This window comes from Marmota marmota, unplaced genomic scaffold (assembly GCF_001458135.2).
Source record: "Marmota marmota marmota unplaced genomic scaffold, marMar, whole genome shotgun sequence".
Classification (NCBI taxonomy): Eukaryota; Metazoa; Chordata; class Mammalia; order Rodentia; family Sciuridae; genus Marmota; species Marmota marmota.
Window position 1 is genome coordinate 6,137,076 of NW_026000196.1, and position 22,293 is coordinate 6,159,368.

The window sequence follows — 22,293 nt, forward strand, 5'->3', positions numbered from 1 at the left end:
CAGGTATTCGGAAACATTTAAAGATCATATTTTTCATTCATCACTCAGATATTTGGTCACAGAGAAATAATAATGATAATAATAGTAATTATTATATTCATTATTATTTTTTGTGATGCTGGGAATTAAACCCAGAGCTTCCAGAAATAACATTCTTTACATTTTTTTTTAATTTAGGGAAAGCTATTTTATTTATAAATACATGGAGAAATGGAAAGAACAAAAAAATTCAAACCACTTCTAGGCTCAACTGTGTCGTTATGTAAACCTAACAGTGTTTTACATTTTCTGATTGGTAGGTTAAATATAGCTGTAAAACATATTTTCATGAACCCAACTAACCAACCAAAGTAACAATTAAAAAATCACTACCAACACCAGGTGTCATGGCATAGGCCTGTCATCCCAGCAACTCGGGAGAATGAGGCAGGTGAGGCCAGCCTCAGCAAATTAGAGAGGCCCTAGCAAATTAGTGAGATCCTGTCTCAAAATAAAAAAAGAACTGGGGATGTATCTCAGTGGTAAAGTGCCCCGGGTTCAATTCCCAGTACTGAAGAAAAAACAAAAACAAATAAACAGAAAACCCACTACCAACTCTCTCCCACAAAGTCACAATCAGCATAGTCTTTAAACAGGCATTTGAATATATGCAATGATCTCTCCCCTTTAGAATTCCCCCCAAGGAAAAATAGACTTCTATTTATATACTTGCTCTCCTGTGCAATTGTCTGGAAATATTGGTTGAAAGCAAATGTAAATTTATACTAGAGAATTCTAAATCTTACCCAGTGTGGATTATTTCTAGGCTATTTAGGAAAATGAGTGCAGGGGAAAGATCACACCATCTCCATCTCTTGGTAGGAAACAGTTAGGTTTCTGGGTAGTTAGTGTATGGAATCCTTCAGCCTTTCTTCATTTCACCAGATTTGTCTCTAACAGCACGTTTTTCTTGGAGCTATTCCATTTGGAATCTTAGAACTGTCAGCTATAGATGAAATGAGAGTAACTGTATTAATACTTTAATTCCTGTCTTTATAAAACCCTTGATATTTCACCACACATTTCACATGGTGTATCCAACTTGATTCTAAATGCTGCCCATTCTATACATGAAGAAGCAGAACTCAGACTGTTTAGTTCATCTTGAAGTACTAGGGATCTTTCTGCTGAAAAGCCCTGATTGTTTTCCTTGTATGAGTTATTGAAATTATTCATTAAGTAGAAATAAAAAAGACAATTTATAAAAATGGAAGATAGGGCTGGGGTTGTGGCTCAGTGGAAGAGTGCTTGCCTAGCAAGTATGAGGCACTGGGTTCGATCCTCAGCACCACATAAAAATAAAAGAAAATAAAGATAGTGTGTCTACCTAAAACTAAAAAATAAACATTTTTCTTAAATGGAAAGACAACTGACATACGAATATTTGGACTTGTTCTGCTTTATTTAAAATAGAGCCAGGCACAGTGGCACACTCCTAAAATCCCGGTATCTCAGGAGGCCAGACTCAGCAATTCAATGAGATCCTCAGCAACTTAGCAAGAACTTGTCTCAAAATTTAAAAAGGTATGGGAATGTAGCTCAGGGGTAAAGCATCCCTGGGCTCAATTCCCAGTACCAAATAAATAAATAAAAATAAAACAATATAAATCATACAAATTTGTGGTATCATTTTTCACATACTGAATTGACAAAAATAAAAATCGACTTCCTAATGCTGGAGAAGGTGTGGTAAAATAGAGGTTGTAAGTTGTATAAATTCAGTGAAAAGCAGTTTTACTAGTTGTATCAAGAGGCATATGCATGTTCACACTCTTTAGGTGGGTTCTTCTTCTGAATATCTATTCTAATTTATAAAATAATCTTAAATAGAGGAAATGCTGGATACAAAGAAGTATTATTTAGTATTTTTAAAAGTGGAAACAACAGCTGGTTACTGTGGTCCATGCCTGTAATCTCAGCAATGCAGGAGGCTGAGGCAGCAGGATCACAAGTTCAAGGCCAGCCTCAGCAACTTAACAAGACCCTGTCTTAAAATAAAATTTAAAAAAGAAAGAAAAGAAAAAGCAGAAGCAACATTAATATCCAACAATAGGGGACTGGCATATCAGCTATTGAATGGATAAAATGTTCTACCAACTCTAAAATGCTGAAACATGAATAGAGAAAATAGGCATAATAAAATGTCAAAGAAAGATATGAGTAGAATACAGAACTACCTTCATAGTTGTGATTAAAATAATGGCTTTAAAATTTTTAAAAGCTCGCATACATTAACAAAATAGAAGAGAGGTACATCAGAGTGTGATAAAGTTTCTGCTAAAATACAGAGATTACAGATGACTTTAAAAATTTTTCCTTTTATCATGTTTCCCAAATTTTCTGAAATATGATCATGTAGTTTCTATAATTAAAAGTGTAATATGATAGAAATAGGGGAGTAGAAGGTCAGGCATCTATTACTTATCTAATGCTGTTCCAGATGGACATAATCAGGACAGGTGTGGAGACTGGGTCTCAGAACTGTGTAGGTCATTTCAGATCTTGCCTGGGGTATTTGGTGACCATGAGATGGTTTGAGTTTATCAGCAAAGAGCTGATAAGGGACATTTGGTTGTTAGTCAAGTCAGATACATCATCAACCCAGCTGGCCTTCTCTCCAATAAGCTTGCTTCTGTTCCTGGCATCTATTTCTCCATCACATTTCCTTCCAAACTCGAATTAATAATAATGATGATGTTAATAATAATATTTCCCTTACATTTTTATAGTGGTATTTCATGTTTTTTATGCTTTTACATACAGTATTTCATATAACTTTATGATAGCTACTACTAAAAAAAAACCCTGAATTAGATGTTATATCATTTAATTACACAATTATTTAATCTCTGGTTAAGTAATTTGCCAGAAGCCACACAGCTGGTAAGTGATGGATTCATCCATAATTTGACTTCTAGACACTCCCTCCTCACAGGAAAAAGGCAGCTTAATTAGAAGTAACAATGCTCCTCCTTTCTGTTACTGTAACCAATACCTGAGATGATCAACTTAAAAAGGAGGAAAGTTCATTTTGACTTACAGTTTCAGATGTTTCAGTCCATGGTTGATTGGCAATGCTGCCTCTGGGGCCGTGGTGAGACAGCACACCAGGGCTCATGCACAGTGGGAGCAAAACTTACCACTCCTTAGTGGCCAGAAACAAAGAGAAAGGAAAAGGAGCTAGAGTCCCAATATTTCCTTCAAGGGCTTGCCACCAATGACCTAAGACCTTCTACGAGGCCCCACCTACTACTATCACCAAGCTGAGACTAAAATGTATGATATATATATATATATATATATATATATATATATATATATACACACACACACACATATATAAAATGTACATTATATATAATGTAATATACGTGTGTGTGTATATATATATATATATATATATATATATATATATATATATATATAAAACATTGTAACATTTTTTAAGCTTGCAGTTAAGTGACATTAAGTAATATATATTTTGAGATCCAGGGGCCTAAGTTTTAGCTTGCAGACAGGGTGGCCAAAGGTAAAAAGATGGCAAGAAGCTAGAACCAAGGCACTAGCATTAACCTAGCATAGTAGATTGATGATGTATCTGTGCCAGCATCTGTGTTGTGAAGAATGGCTGATCTCTTAAGAAAAATGGAGCAAGAACAGTTGGATCCATGGACGCAGAGAACCAGTAAGGAAACTGCTAATTACTCAGACTCTGGATGTAGATTATTTTATGTTTCCCCATGGGAAATAAAACTCCAAGACTGAGTCCTGGTGGAGGTCTGAATTGAGAGCATGTCTTGGTGCAAAAACCCCAACAGAGGTATTACACTCAAATCTGTGGTAGGGGCAGGTAAACCTCTCAATTCCATAAAGGCAAATGCAAACTGTGACTACAGTTTTAAAATAAGACCATGATAGCTATGAATGAGCACCATCAGACACTGTATAAAGGATTTCCAAAGAACTTCAGATAGAGAGACAATCAGTAAAGTCTAAATATAAATACAGTCATCCCTAGGTATCCATGGAGATTTGTTTCAGAACCCCTGAGGACACAAAAATCTGCAGATACCCAAGCCCTTATTAAAATGGTATAATATTTGTATATAACTCATGCATATCCTCCCATGTACTTTAAATCATCTCCAGATTACTTATAATACAGAATACAAAGCAAATGCTAAGTAAAAAGTTGTATACTATATTGTTTCTGGGAAAGAAAAGCTAGTACCTATTCAATACAGATACAATTTTTTTTCAAATACTTTTATTCATAGTTAGCTGAATTCATGGATGTGGAACCTATAGATATAGAGGGCCAGGTATATGCTTTTTAAAAAAATAAACTTCATAAAAGGAAGGAATAGCTGGGTACAGTGGTGCATGCCTGGACTCTCAGCAACTCAGGAGGCTAAGGCAGGAAGATTACAAGTTTGAGGCCAGCCTCAGCAACCTTAATGAGACTCTGTCTCAAAATAAAAAATAAAAAGGACTACAGATGTAGCTTAATGGTAAAGCACCACTGGGTTCAATCCCAGTGTAAAATTATCCACAACAAAAACCAGAAGGACCAGAATCCATAATGAAACAGCAGCTGATGCATTTTTAAAGTAATACGTAAATTAGAGAGAAAAAGAATTTAAATGAATGAAGCTTAATGGATGAATTAAACAGCTGACTAATCATAGCAGAGGGGAGAATTATGAATCTCACCATCATGTATATCCACAAGAATGGAGTCCTAATTAGAATAAGATATATTCCATACTTGTATAATTATACCAAAATGGATTTCACTGTATAACTAAAAAGAATGAATAAAAAAATTTGAAAAAAAATTATCTTGAATTTAGCAGAGAGATAAATTGATGGGAAATATCAGACAGTAAGAGGCAAGAATGAGTAAATGAGAAGGACCAAGGTATTTCTAACAGGTATTTCTAAAGGAGAGAATAAAGAGATGAGGAAGGAGCAATATTAGAAATGACCATGGTTAAGAGTGTTTCAGAATTTATTAAAATTCCAAAACCTGACCACCTTTCACAGTGTTTCTTCCAACTTGAACCTGGAAGAATTGCTCCCTTGAAGAAGGGGTCAAGAAGAGGAAGATCACTCTGGCATCAATGAGTGCTTCCATGGAGTGATCTTTGAGAATCATGCCCCTCGGGAACTCAAAGTGATCAGAAATTTGCCCTGAAGGAGATGGGGACTCCAGAGGCATTCGTTCATAACAGGCTCAGCAAAGCTATGTAGGCTAAAGGAATAAGGATCGCCCCATATCTTATGCATGTGTGATTGTCCAGAAAACATATTGAGGATAAAAATTCACTAAACAGAATCTGGATGTAAATTGGGTAAACCTAAGTATCTATTACCACATCAAAAACTCTACAGACAGCCAGGCATAGAGGTGCACGATTGTAATTCTAACAACAGGGAGACTGAGGCAGGAAGATAGTCTGAGCAACTTGGCAAGACCCTGTCTCAAAATAAAATTTTTTTTAAAAGGTCGGGGGTGATGAGGATGTAGATTAGTGGTAAAAAGTCCGGGATTTATTCACCAGTACCACAGAAACAAAACAAAAACGACAATATGGATAAGCACTAACCAGTACAGTCCAAATGCCTTAAAAATCAAAATAAAACAAAAAACAAATACCTGACCCTTCAGGTTAAAAAAATCCACAAGTCTGGAAAACAATAAATTTAAAAGCAAATTTCAAATAAAGACTTAAGTAACCTAATTATAGAGAATTTAACACTCTTTCAAAGCAAAAGCCATAAAAATATAGGCTTTTTCTTTCTTTCTTTCTTTTTGTGGGGTAGGTACTGGGGATTGAACCCAGGGATGTTCTATCACTGACCTACAGCCCCAGCCTTTTGTATTTTAAAATTTTGAGACCGGGTCTTGCTATGTTTTCCAGGTTGGCCCTGTTGGCCCTGAACTTGCCAGCCTCATGACTCAGCCTCCCAACTCACTGATTGGGCCACCATGCCCAGCAAAAGGATGGACTTTGAGAGTCAGAAAATGGAACCCAAAAAGAAAGAATGAAATGAAAGAAATTATAATTAGAACGGAAACTTGAAAATAGACTGATAAATCAAAAAATGCACAGACTATAAAAATATAATAATCATGTCTAACTTTGGAGGTGGAGCCAAAATACTAGACAGTAAATCTCAAAATATTTTAACAAATCAGTGTCATATACACCATGTAGAAATGGAGCTATAGAGCTTGCATTCTATTTTTTTTTAAGTTTGAAAGCGCAGGAAGTACCCTTTTATTTTTTAAGAGAGAGAGAGAATTTTTAATATTTTATTTTTTAGTTCTCGGCGGACACAACATCTTTGTTTGTATGTGGTGCTGAGGATCGAACTCGGGCCGCACGCACGCCAGGCAAGCGCACTACCACTTGAGCCACATCCCCAGCCCCAGAGCTTGCACTCTAAATTCCATGTTTTATTCTGGAATGTTTTACAACTATGAACTTTAAATTGCAATAAATCAAATGTGCATGTTAATATTTTAGAATGTAGCTAGGCATGGTGGTACACGCCTGTGATCCCAGGGGCTCCAGAGGCTGAGGTAGGAGGATTGAAAGTTTAAAGTCAGCCTCAGTAACTAAGCAAGGTCTTAAGCAGAATACCCTGTCTCAAAATAAAAAATAAAAAAGAGGGCTGGGGATGTGACTCAGTGGTAAAGCACTCCTGGGTTTAATCCCCCATACCAAAATAGTAGTAGTAGTAGTAGTAGTAGTAGTAGTAGTAGTAGTAATAATATATGAAGAAAAGGGATTAAATCAAGTGGGACACTGGAAAGAAAAAGGAGGTAAAACAAAGCTCAAGTAAATAGAAAACAATAAATTAAATGATAGAAGTAATTTTAATGTTACTAAACGTGATAAATTTAAGTGCACTAGCTTTTTCAGTTCAAAAACAGAAATTTTGAGAGATTTTAAAAGCCAGCTGAGTTAGAGATGTAGCTGACAGATGTAGCTAGCTTCTTAGCATGCACAAGGCCCTAGGTTCAAACTCCAATACTGTGAATGAATGAATGAATGAATGAATAAATAAATAAATAAATAAATAAATAAATAAATAAGCCAGGCACAGCTGTAATCTCAGCTACTCAGAAGCCTGAGGCAGGAGGATCTCAAGTTCAAGGCCAGTCTCAGAAACTTAGCAAGATTCTGACTCAAAATAAAATAAAAAGAGCTGGGGATGTGATTTATTGGTAGAACGCTCCTGAATTCAATCCCAGTACTGGGGAGGGAGGTGGCGTTGGGAAGAAGCAGCAGCAAAGATCATATCTATAGAAATAGTAAAGATTTTAAAATGGTAATTGATTACAATGAAAAGCTTTATTCCAATACATTTGAAACTTTAAGTGGACAATTTTATAGAAAAATGTAAATTAACAAAACTAACTCAAAAATATATAGAAAATCTTATGGTGGGTGTGGTGGCATACCTGTAATCTCAGTGACTTGGGAGGCTGAGGCAAGAAAATCCCAAGTTCAAGGGCAGTCTCAGCAACTCAGTGAGACCCTGTCTTAAAATGAAAAATAAAAATTGAACTGGAGAGGTATCTCAGTGGTAAAGCATGGTTGGGTTCAATTTCTGGTACAATAAACATAAATACAAATATATAAACATATATAATCTTAATAGGCCTATAGTGATTAAAATTAATCAATCTTTAACAAAAATATACCACCACCCACCCTTAAACACACATATTACCAGGTTGAGATAGTTTTGTATGCAAATTCTAACATAAATTTGAGAAACAGAGTATGTCTATATTACCAAATCACACAGAGAAAGAAAGAAAAAAGAAAGAGGGACGGAAGAAGAAAGGAAGGAAGGAGGAATAAACAATAAGAAATATGGGAAACAAACGTGTAGTCCAATCTATTTAGAAATATAGATGTAAAGAATCCTAAATAAATTTTAATAAGCCAAATTCACAAAATACACAAGTAAGGCTTATTCCAGGTATTGTTAGCATTTAGAAATCTATTCATGTAAATTAAGTCGACTTTAATAGATTAAAAGGGAAAAGAATCTCATGAACACTGAACAAATCTAGAAAGCATTCGATAAGATTACATATTGATTTAAGATAAAACCCTTAGCCAATCTGGAATGAAAGGAAATTGCCTGTCCTTAATAAAGGGCATCTAGTCACAGCACCACACTAAACAGTGAAATTGGAGAACCGTTCTCTTTAAGATCAGGAATGTGACCTCTTCTGGTCACCACAATACTGGATTAGACTATGAAGATATCAAATTGTCCTTATTTCAGGTGGTGCACACCCATGAATATAGAAGTAATCATGGAGGCCAGCCTCAGTAATTCAGTGAGGCCCTGTCTCAAAATAAGAGGTTAAAAAGGCTGGGGTGTAACTCAGTTGGAAAGACTTGCCTAGGATGCATGAGGCCCTGGGTTTCATCCTCAGCACTGCAAAACAAACAAGCACAAAGATAAATAAAAGAGCCTTATTGGAAAACAAGAGTGAATGATCCTAACATAAAGATAAACATATAGATCAATGGAATAAAATCAAGTGTTCAGAAAAAAAAATTAAGGTTAATTGACTTTTTTAAGAAAAATAACTTTGTTTTATTTATTTTTATGTGGTGCTGAGGATGTAACCCAGTGCCTCACACATGCTAGGTGAGCCCTTTACCAATCTGCCACAAACCTAGAAAGAAGAGTTGCTTCAGTAGATGGTGCTGGAACTGGATATTCATTTACAAAAGGATGAATTTGGACCTGAAAGTCACACCATATACACAAATTTACTCAAAACAGATCAAAGCCCCAATAGGGGAACTCTTAGAAGAGAACAGGGGGAAGTCTTTGTGATATTATTAAGCAATCATTTTTTAAATGACTCTTCAAGTATAAGCAACCAAAGAAAATGTTAATCAAAACTTAAAATTTTGTGTTTCAAGGACACTAGCAAGAAAATGCAAACACAACTCACAGAATGGGAGAAAATATTTGAAAATTATATATTTGATGAAAGCCTAAGAGTCAACTGGAGATGTGGCTCAGTGATGGGTTTTATCCCCAGTACCACCAGGAAAAAAAAAAAAAAAAGCCTAAGATTCAGTGTATGTAAACAAAGTCTCAGCTACCCAGGCTGGCCTTGAACTTGTGATCCTCCTGCTTCAGTCTCCACAATAGCTGAGATTTTGGCATGTGCCACCAGGACCAGCTCATTTCTTTTCTTGTTTTTTTTTTTAAAAAAAATTCAGCTGGCGCAATGGTGCACACCTGTAATCCCAGTGACAGGGGAGGCTGAGGCAGGAGTATCATAGTTCAAAGCCAGCCTCAGAAACTTAACAAGTCCCTAAGCTACTGAGTGAGAACTTGTCTCCAAATAAAAAATAAAAAGGCTGTGACATGGCTCAGTGGTTAAGAACCTCTGGGTTCAATGCCAGGTAACCAAAAATCAAAACAAAAACAAAACCTGAAGCATCTGTTAACAATCATTAGACATGTGGCTTTTTAAAATATTTTCTGTATTTTAAGTATTCTCAAAATACTTAATAATTTACTTTGAAAAAGTACATGCAGTCTCTGCACAATGGTAGAAATTGGTGTTTGTACTTGGGGAGTCCTTTAACCTCTGTCTCACAGGTCCTCTTCACCCAGAAGAGGATGGTGACCCTTCATTTTCCACCTGATAGGCTTTTGGTGACAATTAAGTATGCTCCTACACAAGAGAGCCCTTTGAGAACTGTAAATTCAGCTTAATGCTGGATACTATTGTTATCACATAAAATGAAATGGCCCAAACATAATGAGCTAAGAATGACTCCGTCTGAGATTTAGAACGATAGCTCATACTAATTTTGAATTAGGTTACAGATAAGGAGAAGGTATTCAATTTCCCCTTCACGGTTCCCCAGGGTGTTCCAAGCAGGGCAGAGAAAGGCCACTTGGCCAGGGAAGGAGGTGAACATAAATCACTCCCCTGGCAGGCCACAACACTATCCATCAGAGTAGCCTTTTAACGGAAAATGCCAGAGGCAGCAGCAATCCAAAGCAGCTTGTGAGAGTCATCAGTTTGCCACTGAAGTTTGAGAAAGGTGAGTTTCTGACATTCTTGGGACAAGAAGACCTCTAAGACTCACCTCTGAGAAAGGGCTGTCCTGCCTTGGGAAAGTAATTGAGTTCATTAATATGTGCAGGGGTGGGAGATATGCAGCCCTGACACCCAGTGCTTCCGATCCTTAACTACTGTCATGAAGATGGAGCCAGCCTGTCAACTTGATTGGGAGAAACCAGTTTCCTGGGAAAATGTCAATAAAATCATTGTTTTCCTATCATCAGTGGAAACCTGGTTAAGTCCTCCAAAAACGTTTAGCTTTATGGGATTGTGTTTCACAGCTCTGGGCACCTTGGTTAGGATTTCATTCTAAAATAACATTTCCTTTCTCTAACAAATGTGTTCTTGCTCTAGGCTCTGAGGCTCGGTGACCTTCATGTGTTTTTAACTGCAGGAGAAACAGAGGTGAACTGGAGGTTTGCAATTTATGTCAAATATACTCACAGAGACACACAATTTGATCTGTTCCCTTTGCTTCCTCTTTTTTCCCCTTTATCATATGTAATTTCTTAGAAGATGAGGTAGAGACTCCTGCTGTGACAATCATGACAGTATCTCCATTGGACAGTTCAAAATTAGTAGTGGATGTAAATCTTTCCCCCCCTTTTAAATAGAATCTGTATTTCAGAGCAGTTTTAGGTTTACCACAAATTGGAGCAGAAAGTAGAGTTCTCAACACACCCTGCCCTCTTGTATGCATAGCCTTCCCCACAATCAACATAATGAGCTAAGCCCTTTTTACTTTTTATTTTGAGACAGGGTCTCAGTAAGTTGCTGGGGGTGTTGCTAAGTTGGCCCTGAACTTGTTGTCCTCCTGCCTTAGCTTCTGAGCTGTCGGGATCACTGGTATGGGCCACCATGTCTAGCAGTATGAAGCCTTTTCAAATTGGCTTCTTTTACTTAGTTGTAGATGGACACAATACCTTTATATAGTTTCCACCATATCTTTTCATAGCTTGATAGCTCACTTCTTTTTAAGGCTTCATTATTCAGTGCAAAATAATATTCCACCATCTGGTTGTAACACAATTTATGTATCCACTTACCTATTGAAGGACATCTTTTGTTTTTTGTTTTTGGGTACTGGGGATTTAACCCAAGAACACCTAACCACTGAGCTACATCCCCAGACCTTTTAATTTTTTATTTTGAGACAGGGTCTTGCTAAGTTGCTGAGGCTGGCCTCAAACTTGCAATACTCAGTCTTCTGAGTCACTGGGATTACAGGCACGCACCACCACACCTGGTTGCTTCTAAGAGTTGGCAATTATGAATAAAGCTACTACAAACATCTGTGTACAGATTTTTATGTGGATATATATTTCATTTGAGTAAATACCAAGGAACATGATGGATCATATGGTAAGAGTATGTTTAGTAACTTGGTTCTAAGTGGCCATACCCCCTGTTGTTTTCAGTACTGGGGATTGAACCCAAGGGTACTTTACCACTGAGCTTTATCTCCAGTCCTATTAGTTGGTTTGATTTGAGACAGGGTCTTCCTGACTTGCAATTCTCCTGCCTCAGCCTCTCAAGTAGCTGAGTTTACAGGCCTGCCGCCACCATGCCTGGCTCAAGGCTGTACCATGTTGCCTTACCACCCACAGTGACTGAGGGTTCCTGTTGTTCCACATCCTCCGCAGCATGGTGTGTTGTCAGTGTTTGGGATTTTGGTCATTCTAACAGGCAAGTAGTGGTGTTTCACTGTTGTTTTTATAGGCATTTCCCTGATGACATATGGCGTGGTGCATCTTTTTATAAGCTTAATTGCCATTTAGATGTCTACTTCAATGAGGAGTCTGTTTAGGTGTTTGAACCAATTTTATTTATTTTATTCCCTTCTTCCTTCCCTCTCTCTCTCTCCTTGATCTATTTTTAAATCACACTGTTTTCTTATTATTTGAGTGTTAAAAATTCTTTGCACAAAAAACTTCTTTGCACATTTGGATAATGGTTATTTATCAAATATGTTACTTGCAAATATCTCCCAATCTGTGGCTTGTCTTGTTCTCTAAGCTCCTTTAGATAGAGCAGACACTCCTAATTTTCATAAAGTCATCTTATCAAGGTCTGTGTCTAAATTCACTTTTCTATATATGGATGTCCATTTGTTCCAGCATCATTTGTTGAAAAGATTTCCTTTGTTGTTCTGTATTGACTTTGCTCCTTTCTCAAAGATCAGTTGACTATATTCATGTGAATTTTTTTCTGGGCTCTTCCCACTCCTTTTCAATATCGTACTAGAAGTTAATGTGATAAGACAAGAGAAATTAAAAAAAAAAAGTTTTAAAGCCTGGCAGGATGGTGCACACCTGTAATCCCAGCAACTCAGGAGGCTGAGGCAAGAGAATTACAGATTCCACATTTATCTCAGCAATTTAGCAAGACTCTGTCTCTAAATTAAAAAAAAAAAAAAAAAAAGAAAAGAAAAAAGAAAGAAAGAGAGAAAGAAAGAAAAAGAAAAAAGAAAAGGACTGGGGATGTAGCTCATTATGGCAAAGCAACCCTGGGTTAAAATCCTCAGGACCTCCAAAAACAAAAACAAAAAAGAAAGAAAAGAAAGAAAGAGGGAAGGAAGATAAACTATTGGTAGAATTCACCAGTGAACCTATCTTGAAAGTAAATCTATTTTTTAAAATCAATATATTTTTAGTTGTAGATGGACACAATACCTTTATTTTTATGTGGTGCTGAGGATCAAACCCAGTGCCTCATGTGTGCCAGGCGGGCGCTCTACCACTGAGCCCCAGCCCCAGTCCTGTAAATCTATTTTTAACTCATCTTGACTAATAGTCAGTTTTGATAGGAGTAGCCCTTATAATTGTCTATGACATCAATATCAGAGTAGTTATGGGAAGAAATGGCTACCTAATTTGTGGGGCCTAGGGAAAAATAAAATGGGCCTCTTTGTTTATAAATTATTAGTAATTTCAATATGGTGACCACAGAACATTAAATCAAAGGTGGAGCCCTTCTAGCACAGAGCCCTGTGTGACTACCCAAGTGCATGAGGCTGCCCCTGACTACAGAGCCCAGAAAAGGTAACCAAAAAGGTATGCAGAGTCCTTTGAACCTGGGAAGGAACTTGCATTTGCTGTGGCCTGCACTCTCATATTGGTGTCCAATAAATGTTTGTTAAATAAATCTCACTAAATTCTCACAATCAACCTATGTATTGTAAGCTATTTTCTTCATTTGACTGATGTAGCATTTGAGGCTTAAAGAGTTAAAGAAATGTGCAAAGCTAGGTACTGGCAAAGATATAATTGAAACCAGAATTTTCTGAGTTCTAAACCTCTCCCCAGGCCAAAACAACATGCTGGAGATTATGCCTCTAAAGCCTAGGACAACTTCTTCCTGTGGAAATTGGTCAAGAGCAGAGCTCCATCACAAAGCTTTGGATCTAAAATGGAGGCAGGTGGATAGAGACAGAGAAAGCAAAGCAGGTGAGTGGTGAAGGCTGAGCCTTGGAGGTAGGCTGGGGAAGACAATGATCTGGGAGCCATGAGGACCTGTCCTGCTTCACACCTTCCCTCTCAATGCCTTCTTGGTAGAGGAGAAGTATGTATTTTCTATTCATAAAGCTTCCTACTCTTATGGTCCCCTAGTGACCTACCTCAAGACAACCAATCTTCCCTGGCTTCAAGAAATGAAGCCCTGCCCTGGAAGGTTTTTGGAAATAGTCCTCCAGAGAGAAGACTTGCTTCCCAAAATGATGGGCATCTTTATTTCTGTTTCAAGCTCCATTCTCCACCCCACCCCCACCCACTAAACTGCTGAGGTTCAGATGGAAAGGCGTGTGGTGAGGTTGCTTTTGCCTTTCCTTACCCCCAGTTTGAAGTTAGGTCTTCCTGCTATATATTTCCATGGCTCTGTGGGATTTTCCTCACCATGGTTCATAGGGTGTTTAATTTACCTCTTTCCTAGTCCATGAAAGACTGGCCTGAAGCCAGCGTGCATTCAAGATTCTGTTTTGTTCAGTATTGCATTCCCAGCAATAGTACCTGGCATGCAGTGTGTGCTGATAAATGTTTGATGCTGAAGGAAGGCGGTCAGAGGCTTTCCAGAGGCTTCCCCAGCATCACAGTCATTACGATAGTGATGGCAGGTCCAGAACCATAGCAGACCTCAGATGTGGTCACACATTCACAGAGCTCCTAGAGGCTGTCGAAAATGCATGATTTAAAAGAAATCTTCCAAGGAGACAGGGCATATTTCTCCCTATATATGGGTCCAAATGATTGGTTGGTGAAATTTAAGTAAGGCCTGGAGCTTTCCTAAAGAAGGCAACAAGAAGCAGCCTGAGCATCCATCTCCACAATAGGATAAAACTCCTGGCGGGCTGAGTCATTTCCTCGAGTTAGGACATTGCTCACTGGACAGAGGTATTGAAAGCACTGTCACATTGGGTTTTTCTAACTCTTTTTTTTTTTTTTAATGTTTCACCAATATCCCTTCTGTTGAATATCTATATTTCTTCTTGCATGCGCTCTTTCTTTTTAAGTAATTTTAGACTCAGAAAAGTTGACATAACAGTACAGCGATTTCATGGTTATCTGTTTGCTGATCCTGTCAACTACTTACACAACAATCAGTCAATTTTAGAGGTCAGAAAATGAGCAACTTTACAAAACTATTAATGAAACTGCAGATTTTTACCTGAGTTTTACCATTTTTCATTTTTTCTTTTAATGACCTCCCCTGACTCCAGGATCTCACAATACATTTAGTGGTCATATCTCTTAAGTTTCCAATCTGTGGCAGTTGTTCATTCATTCATTCTTTATTTATTTATATTTGGTATCAGGGATTGAACCCAGGGGCACTTAACCACTGAGCCACAACCCAGCCTCTTTTTATTTTATTTTATTTTTTTATTTAGATATAGAGTCTCACTAAGTTGCTTAGGGCCTTGCTAAGTTGCTGAGGTTGGCTTTGAACTTGCAATCTTCCTGCCTCTGTCTCCTGAGCCACTGAGATTACAGCTGTGTGCCACCGAGCCTACCTTTCTTTCTTTCTGTCTGTCCTTCCTTTTTTTTTTTCTTTCTTTCTGTACTAGGGATTGGACACAGGCCCTCAAGTGTGCCAGGCAAGTGCTCAAACACTAAGCTGCATCACCAGCTCTAGTTCTTCATGCTTTCCTTGTCTTTCATGACCTTTGAACTTTTAAGGAATATTCAAAATGGGGGTCAGTTATTTTGTAGAGTGTCTCTCCACTTGAGTTTTCTCATTGGTTACTTTGATGCCATGCATTATTGGGAAGAATACTACAGAAGAGAAATTGTGTCCTTCTGAGCACATCATTTCAGAGAGTACATGGTGTCTATCTTATTACTGGGGATTTCATTAACTTTGCTCACTTGGTTAGAATGATGTCTGCCAGATTTCTCCACTCTAAAGTCATTTTTACCTTTGTCATTGATAAGTACCTTGGAGAGATACTTTGAGATGATGCCAATATCCTGGTGTCCTGTCAAATTCCTGTCTTCACGATTAAAAAAAAAAAAAAAGTGGAAAAAACAAATTCCTGTCCTCTGATGTTAGCCATTGTCTAGTCTGAAACAAGTATTACTAAAGACATATAATTTCTTAAAATAATGTTTTAATTTCACAGGTAATACATGAATATAGCTTCATGTTCACTCTACAGAGTATAACTGTAAAGTTTCTGTTTACTATACCAGCACAGGGGTAAAATCTGCTACATGGTATCTTTCTAGTCCTTTATCTATTTATGTCAAGAATAACCTCCATCCTTTTCCTGGTCTGTGGTTGCCACTTTCTCTCTCTGGTGGCCAACAATGTTATTAATTTCTTGACTATTATCCAGGAATATTTATGCATCTATAATCACTATTTATATGTATGTTATTTGCCCTTTTTTATACCAGTGGTAGTATACCATAGGTATAGTTCTATACCTTAATTTATATTTTTACTTAAAATACATTTTGGGGTGGTGCATACCTATAATCTCAACTGCTGGGGAGGTTGAGGCAGGAGGATGACAAATTCCAAGCAAGCTTTAGCAAATTAGTGAGGCTCTAAACAACTTAGCAAGACCCTGTCTCAAAATAAAAAATAAAAAGGGCTGAAGATGAGGCTTAATGTTAAGTGTCTCTGGGTTTAGTTCCTGATTTAAAAAACAAAACAAAACAAACAAATAACAACAATAACAAAAAAAAAAAAACACCTTGGAGATCATTCCATATTAGTGTATTTAGTGTCTGTTCATTAGATGTAATAGTGGCAGAACATTTTTGTGGTATAAATTCTACTGTAAGAATATCCCGTTGATGGATGTTTAGTTAGTTTTCAATCTTTTGGTCTTTCAGTGATGTGACACTGCATTACGCAGATGCTTCTCAATTTTTGGTGGGGTTAGGTTCTGATAAACCCACAATTTAATTTGGAAATTTTTTAAATGGAAAAAGTACTAAAATCAGGTGTGGTGGCAAATGCTTATAATCCCAGCAATTTAGGAGGCTAAGACAGGAGGATTGCAAGTTTGAGGCCAGCCATAGCAACTTAGTGAGACCCTGTCTTGAAAAATAAAAAAGGACTGGGGATATAGCTCTGAGACAGAGCACCCCTGGCTTCAATCCCCAGTAGTGAAAACAAACAAACAAACAAAAACAAAACAAAAACAAAAAGAAAATTAAAAAACGACAACAACAACAACAACAAGTCACAGCTTAGCAACACAGCGCACCATAGAGGATGGGGTGTTCACCCTGGTGATCCCATGGCTGAAGGAGCTGTGGTTTGCTGCACTGCCCAGTATCACAGGAGAGGCTCCTATTGCAAATTGCTAACCTAGGAAACAAATCAAAATTCAAAATTCTGAGTATAGTTTCTATTGAATGTATATCATTCTCAAACCATGGTAAGTCGCAGACCATCTCTGTGTTCATACAGGTACAGGTGCAAGTATTATTTGGGGGGATGGGGAGTTCCTTCCTGGAGATGGAAATTCTGGGTAGTGGGCAAGAGCATTTACAATTCCCACAGATATTAATGAGCTGGCTCCAAACTGAGGTTTTATCAACGTGTGCTCTCATCTGCTATATGAAAGAGGAGATTCTCCCTCTATATCTTTACTAACCTAATGCATCATCAAGTGACTTGCTCTTTGCCAAGCTAATGGGTGAAAAATGACATCTCAGTGTAGTATTTTAAAGTAATATTTTATTGACAAATAACCTTGATGCAGAAATATATACAAATAAGAATTCAGCTCCATTATGGGAAAGGGGAGACTGCTGGGGTAGTGTCCTGGCTCTTGGGTAGCGGAGACACACAGACCTTTCTCCTTCCCAGACCCCAGGCAGCCCCTCAGCCCCAGTATCACACTTCTCTTTCCAAACCTCCTCATTCTTTGTTCTGTGACTTACCTTGGCCTACACCTCACTTCTGCTTTCTGCCCTGCTCTGAGGTGAGGAATGGCAAGCCCTGCCCTGAATCAAGGGAGCAGAAAAGGTAAACAGATAAAGTGCCATATTTCAATATATTATTCCGCCACCATAGTATCCGCGTTTACTACTCTACCTAATGACTCACACTACTTTATTTTTTCCCAGTTCCCTTTGAGTATGTGTCACACACACACACACACACACACACACACACACAGAGAGAGAGAGAGAGAGAAAGAGTCTTTAAAAAGACAGTGGAGCAGCCTGGCATGGTGGCACAAGCCTGTAATCTCAGTGACCCGAGAGGCTGAGGCAAGAGGATAACAAGTTTGAGACCAGTCTCAGCAACTTATTGAGACCCTGTCTCAAAATAAATAAATAAATAAATAAAAGGGCTGGGGATATATAGCTAGTGGTAGTGCACCCTTGGGTTCAATGCCTAGTATAAAAAAAAAAAATACAGTGGAGCAATCAGAACCAATATCAGCCAGAACTTTCTTGCACCTTCTGGTAGAGCAGAAATTCATATTCAATAGCTGCTAACTAGGCTCTCTTGCCCTGTGGCACTTAGGAGTTTGTCTTTCCTGTAGCATCCTCAAGGTTGCCTGGCAACCACCAGCAGGTCGGCCTCTCACATGGCTTCCTTAAAGAAAATGGCAAAGCTCTCATTCTTGTTACAGTCCAAGCAGGGCCTAATTAGTGTGAATCAGGAATCAATCCTGGAGGGGGATGCAGGGGGGCGGTGCAGAATGGAGAAACGGGTGAGAAGAGCACAGAGGAGGGCCTGAAACCGGCACATGGGAGCCAACGTGATAATAACCAGGAGTTTTTAAGGGTCTGTCTGTAAATCTCTCACAGATGAAATCTTATTTTCATCTCTTATTGCTTCCATGATGGAACATGGAGAAGACAAGAGAGATTTTTTAGGCTCATGCCTGAGCTAACAGTTGAAAAAATATAGGATCTTTAACTTGAAGACTCCTTTCAAGGATGGAAGACATGATTGTCTTCAAATATTTGGAATGCAACGTGGGGATTCAAGTGGTTCTAGTTGGTATAAAAAGAAAGCAAAGGCAGGCTCACACGGAGAGAGTGGTTTTGAACATGGAAATGGTTCATAAAGGAAGGGGTCTGTCTTGGGGAGGTGGTGGGTTCTCCACAGCATAGACTTGCCTGGTGGGAAATGACATGCGCAGATGAGGCCGACGTTTTTTGATTTTGTTTTTCTTTTGTACCAGGATCGAACCCAGGGGCACCTAATCACTGAGCCATAACCCAAGTCTTTTTTACTTTTTGAGACAAGGTCTTGCTAAGTTGCTTAAGACAACTCTCAATTGAGCATTTTTTCTTCTAAATTTATAGCCGGGCATGGTGGTGTACACCTGTAATCCCAGTGGCTCCAGAGCCCGAGTGTCGCTAGGGGGCAAAATTGCGACGCATGCAGTGGAGGGAAAAATAAAGAATGTCCACGTGTTTTTGCCCCTTTCAATGCTTTCATCACTCAAATTACTCAATACAATTTCACTCTATAGGTTCTTAATCAAGAAAACGACAATCCTTAATGCTAGGCACTACAATAAACATAATTAATTCACAGCAAACAATTCTAGATTAATTCTAAGCACTGCAAAACACACTTAATCATGATAGGCTAATGACAGACATTCCCTCTGCATGCTAAGTTCAAATGTCTTAAGCCTTAGGCTTTAAGTCCAGCAGATGCACACTCACCCAGACCACGGTGATCAGGTCCGGAACCAAGGCAGGCTTTTCCTGCCTTGGAGTGGATGACCCGTTGAGGAGGGGGTCTTGGGAGGAGTGGCGGCTCTCACAAGGTCCAGACAAGGTGGTAGAATTTGAGAGCAGTGAGGATCATGCAGAGGATCAGGAAACAATGACAAGTGATGGGATGTCAGGTCCTCATCAGGCTCTCCAGCTCAAGTGCATCCTTGTTTCTCCTGGCCTAATCCCTGTTCATTTGCTCTATCATTTATACTAAATTTTGAGGTTTTTTTGACCCCCCTTTCAATCCTTATCAGCTACCACCGGATTTCTCAGAGACATCATTTACCCTGGGGACAGAAACATCTGGTCTGGTGGTCTCCACCCTGATCTTCTCGGCTTTCTTTCTTATCAGGCGAGGACAGCCTGCCAGGGGTTTCACTCTCTCTATCAGGGTGAGGGGAAGTAACTTGTTTGAGGCCATCCTGGGGGGCTCTGTGGATGCACCTGGTGAAACTGTAGGTTTTTAAAAATGGGCTTAGGCTTAGGCCTAAGGCCATCCTAACACTGAGGCAGGAGGATCTCAAGTTCAAAGCCAGCCTCAGCAACTTTGCAAAGTCTTTTTTTTTTAAACAACTTTTTTTTTTTTTTAGAGAGAGAGAGAGAGAGAATTTTTTAATATTTATTTTTTTAGTTTTTGGCGGACACAACATCTTTGTTTGTATGTGGTGCTGAGGATCGAACCCGGGCGGCACATATGCCAGGCGAGCGCATTACCACTTGAGCCACATCCCCAGCCTTTGCAAAGTCTTAAGCAATTTAATAAGACCCTGTCTCAAAATGAAAAAGAGAGAAAAAAAAATAGGGCTGGAGATGTGGCTCAGTGATAAAGTGCACCTGGGTTTAATACCCAGTACAAATCAAATAAATAGATAGATAGATTAAATAAATAAATGAGGCTGAGGCAAGGGGATAGCAAGTTGGAGGCCAGCCTCAGCAACTTAGAGGAGATCCTAAGCAACTTAACAGACTCTGTCTCAAAAAAAAAGAAGAGGGGCTGGGATTGTGGCTCAGCGGTAGAGCGCTCACCTAGCACTGGCAGGACCTGGGTCCTATCCTCAGCACCACATTAAAAAAAAAATAAAAGGCATTGTGTTGTGTCCATCTACACCTAATAAAAATAAATATTTAAAAAAAATAAGAAGAGCAGGGGATGTAGCTCCATGGTTAAAGGCTCCTAGCTTAAATTCCTGGCACCAACAAATTAAAAAAAATATATAAATAGCTGGGTGTGGTGGTACATACCTATAATTCCAGCTGCTACAGAGGCTGAGGCATGAGGATTGCAAATTCAAGGCCAACCTGGGTAATTCAGTGAGACACTGTCTCAAAACTAAAAAGTGATGGGTGGTCGAGCACCCTTGGATTCAATCCCCAGTACTGAAATAAAGAAAAAAAGAAAGAATTAGGGATAATGGAGTAGGTGTATAAAGAACACTTTTAGCATACAGTTTGATGACATTTTCCAAGTGCATACACCTACAGAACCATCCTACCATGATAAGAGCCAGAATACACAAAACTTCCAGCAGCCCCATTAGTGTTTTCCTTAACACAAATCAGAACTCTATTGACACAGCTAAATGTATATGTTAATGGTTCACGTGCCATAGATAGAGCCTAACACAATTTGGTAAACCAGGTACTGTGTTTTTCCCCAAACATCATGGTTTCCAGAACCCCAAGGAGGAGGGGGAAAAGTGATTGTACAGCAGATAAATTTTTGAAGCCCAGCATTTGAAATGATTAATGGTCCTTGGGCTGCTGCTGTGATTCAGCCCGATATGGATTCAGTTTTGTTTAAACTCTCCCTGTTCCAGCCCCTATCACCACATTACTCTGTTATCTCCACGAGGTCACAACGATTTGTGTTTAAACTACCTGGAACCTTAGCAGGAGCTCCCACCGAGGCTGCCTCACAGCTAGAGAGCCACCTCCGATGAGACAAAGAAGTATTTCTAAAGTATTATCTGGGAACCCAGAAACCTGCTTTTCAGTACTTGGGGCTCCTCATTTTTCTCAGCAGGTGTTCTGGGACCTCTGCAGCCCACTGTCTGAGGAGGTGGGTAAAGAGGCCTGGGTGGCCCTGTCTGGAGTGCCAGATGGCTGGGCAGGTGTTCTGGCCGCTTAACAACCTTATCAGATGTGCAGTGGGGCCCAGCCCCTGGCAGACGTTGCTGATTTGTGAAGGCCACGGGAAGGTGGCCGCCTGCTCCTTCCCTCCTCCCATCTCTTCAACCTGCCCATCTAGTGGTTCTCAGTTGCTGACTGACAGCCTATCCCCACTGTGCCCTGTCCCTGAAGAAGCTGCTCTTCTGGTCCCTAGAAGCAACTCTGTTTTCTCCCAAGCTTGCCACAGACTGGCAGGGAAATGGACTAGGGCAAATCCCTTCCTGACTGGCTATGAGGAAAGATTTCTGTTAGAGCAGCAGAGATCACTGACCTCACTGTGGTTCTGGACGGATGTAGTGTTTCCAGACACCCAATCACTGATTGTTTTGCTCGCATGTGCTGGACCTAGCCTCTCGATGTTTAGTTTTTGTCACTCCGAGATGCTCAGTGGGGTGGAAGAAAAAAGAGAGTAGTAACTCTGGGTATCCTCACCCATGGAAGGGGGGCCAAATTTTGTGACAACTACAATAGTTATTGGTAACTTTGATAAATAACAGCTTTCTATGACCAATGCCTGCTCCAGTTATCTTAGGACAGAGCCCAGCCCAATTTCCTTATGAATATATCTAATTTTTTTTTAATTCAACCACTGGGGACGAGAATGTCTGATGTCTCCAGGTCTGCAATTCTTCCCAGCACGCTTACTCCTATAAAAGAGAGAAAGAGCTTCCCGGTCAGAATGGTACCTTGAACACATGTGCTTTCCCCTGCCACATCAGAATACCATGGTAAAGGAGTGACATAGAGAAAGAAGAA